Source organism: Chinchilla lanigera, unplaced genomic scaffold (assembly GCF_000276665.1).
Source record: "Chinchilla lanigera isolate Chin_1 unplaced genomic scaffold, ChiLan1.0 scaffold00117, whole genome shotgun sequence".
In the NCBI taxonomy this organism is placed as follows: Eukaryota; Metazoa; Chordata; class Mammalia; order Rodentia; family Chinchillidae; genus Chinchilla; species Chinchilla lanigera.
The window spans coordinates 2,272,811-2,275,647 of NW_004955518.1; the positions used below are offsets into that span (position 1 = coordinate 2,272,811).

The 2,837-nt window shown below is 38.8% G+C and overlaps 1 long non-coding RNA gene across 1 annotated transcript in view; it reads left to right on the forward strand.

Moving 5' to 3' along the window:
- Positions 1-2,537, forward strand: part of LOC106147099 — a 55,011-nt gene extending 52,474 nt beyond the window's left edge. The window contains exon 3 of the long non-coding RNA XR_001231849.1: positions 2,468-2,537. This is a non-coding gene — a long non-coding RNA (uncharacterized LOC106147099). The remainder of the gene's footprint in view (positions 1-2,467) is intronic.
- Positions 2,538-2,837: the final 300 nt, after the last annotated feature.

The following is a 2,837-nucleotide window of genomic DNA, read 5'->3' on the forward strand; positions in this document are numbered from 1 at the left end:
TTTTTTTTTTTTTTAGGTTTTTCGGTTTTTCTCCGGTACCGGGAACCGAACTCATGACTTTGCGCTTGCCAGGCAGGCGCTTTTCCGCTGAGCTAAATCCCCAGTCCCGGAGTGAATGGCTTTAATCCTTAGTCAAAGTCCCTGCCCTTGACACTTGATACCACTCTAGCAAGAGAAATGCAAGGATAACCCCACCACCAATTAGGAGTATTAATTAAAAGATAATAATGACTTACCTAGACCCAGACTTTACTTGACCTAACGAGTTGTATTTAATGAAATTTGCTTACTTACTCATTCTCTAAGGAGAGGTCAAGTTTAAGTTTTATGTCAGTCTTTGTTATACAGTGATATCTAAAAAAAGAAGCAGTCCCTGCCCTGGTGGGCCCAAAGTCTAGCAGAGAAAAGATATTAAACACATTCTTGCCGAGGTAAATATAGAGCTATAAACAATAATAAATGCTGTCAGGAAAACTTACATGGTCATACAAATGACAAATGAACTCATCTGAGGTTAAAAAAAAAAGGAGGAAAGCTGTCTAGAAGTGTAACAGGTAAGCTGAGAACTAACAAACTGTTGCCTTATCTATAATAAAATGAGGAATTGAGCTGGGAATGTAGTTCAGTGGTAGAGTGTTTGCCTAACATAGGTGAGGCCCTGAGTTCAGTCCCCAGGGCTACCAAAAGAAGGAGGGAGAGAGCAAAAGAGAGATTGTTTTTAAGATGAAAATCCATTTTTTATTTATATGAACTTAATTCCATTTTATATAATAATGAAAATCAAAAGACAATTACATCTGTTTGTTAGAAACTTCACTAAAACTTACTCAACATTTCAGAAAATTGCGTCCCCAATAAAAGTACTGCTCTTTTTTTTGTAATTCATGTGGACATTAACTCACTTTTAGCCCATAGTTTATATGTTTAATATATTTTAAAATGTCAGTGACATCTAACTGAAATACAAAATTGGACTTTATGATTCCTATTTGCCTTGGTTACATTTCTCTTGTTACTGAGACAAAATACCCAATGCCCAGAATTAAGGAAGGAAAGGTTTATTTAGCTCACAGTTTGTGGAGGTTTCCATCCATAATCAGCTGGCTGCAAGGCAAAGTGACACATGGCAGAGGGCAACAGTTCATGGCGGTGGAAGACAGCAAAAGCCACAAGCGCAAAAGGGGAGGAGTGGCAGCAAGCAGCCTCTTTCCCCCCCTTACACTGTATGCAAACAACCTGCCCCAGGGCATGTATAGTCCTCACATCCATAATTCCAACGTTGGACCATGAATCAATTGTAAACTCTAGAAGCCCGCCCCATGACTGCATGAGGCTTTGGGGGAACATCCACACACAAACTGTAACACTATCACAGATAAGCATTTGTGAGTACAGGATGTTCTGTGGGAGACATGGTGTGAAGTGTGTGTGAGAAGCAGAGAGAGGGAGAGCTCTTTAACTTATGCTGACTGCAACCTATCTTTTGCTCAAGCTAAAGAGGAAATAAATTCTTTCCACTTTCTTTCTCCTTCTTTATTTGATAAAACACCACTTTTTCTGCTGCCTCTCCAGAAAATATGTTGTTCCATTCATTGAGTTGTTTTGAAAGACCACCTGCACATCGACCTAGAAGTGTTGTGGAGGGATGTACCCATTACCTCTCCGCTCTTGGTTGGAGGAGAGCATGGCGCATGCAGGGCTGCATTCCTGCAGGGATAGCATTGCCCATCTGCCTGCCAGAATGTGCACAAACCTCTCGAAAGCGCAAGCTGCTTTAAAGCTTAGGTGCTTCACTACAAAATACTGCTTCCCTCACATCCATTCACAGTTGCTGAGGTGTTTCTTTTGTTCCAAGATTTATTTTGCACTGACTTTACAAATTATTGATATACAAATGGAGCTAAGAAAATGTGCTCTCTGATCCTGTTTGGAGTGCACAGCTGTGGGAATGAGAGGTGACTCTAGCAGTGAAAAATCCCTATGCTCTGTAACGAATTGAATTCCAGCCCTTTCTCGGGTTAACAAATTGTGAACCCCAGTTTTTCAACTACAAAGTGGAAATAAAGATAATACTTGCCTTGCATGAGTTGTGTGTGCTGGAGATAACAGATGTATACTGCCTAGTGGAGTGTGTGGCTTAGAATATGCTTTCAGCAGATGGGAGCAATTATCATCAATACCATTTTGTCTCCAAAATTACTGTATTAGTGTATGTATTTATACTTCATATACCCAAGAATATTTAAGACCATAAAGTTCCTTGAGTTACAGAGGTATTAAAAGAGTTGTTGGTTAATTTTCTTAAACTTATCTTAATCCTCTATAATTCACTTTATGCATCTCTATTTGTCTACTAAGAATTGAGACCAAGTCTGTCTCACTCATAGTAGCACTCAGCCCAGTGCCCAGTCATAATGTGTTTACCGACTCAGAGAACCTAATCTTGCTTTTTCTCTTTCCCTTTTAGAGGCCACAAGAAGAAAAGTACCCTGTAGGACCATGGCTGTTGGCACTATTTGTTTTTGTTGTCTGTGGCTCAGGTAGAGTATTTCACTGAACTTATCTACCATGCTTTCTACTGTCCTTCAAAATCCTTGTTTTATTTATAAAGTAAATAAAAAAATATACCAGCCTGGGATTGAAGTTAATCACTGCATTAAGCTTTAATCTAAGTAGGGTTTTATTTAGTTTCTATTTCAAATATGAATGAGTAGAATCAATGCCCTAATAAATCATAATCATAAAATGATTACACTGAGCAGTGAAATTGATTGTATATACTACAGAGTTCAGGTAAGGCGTTCAGTCTAGACATAAAAGAAAATTTATGCCTTGCA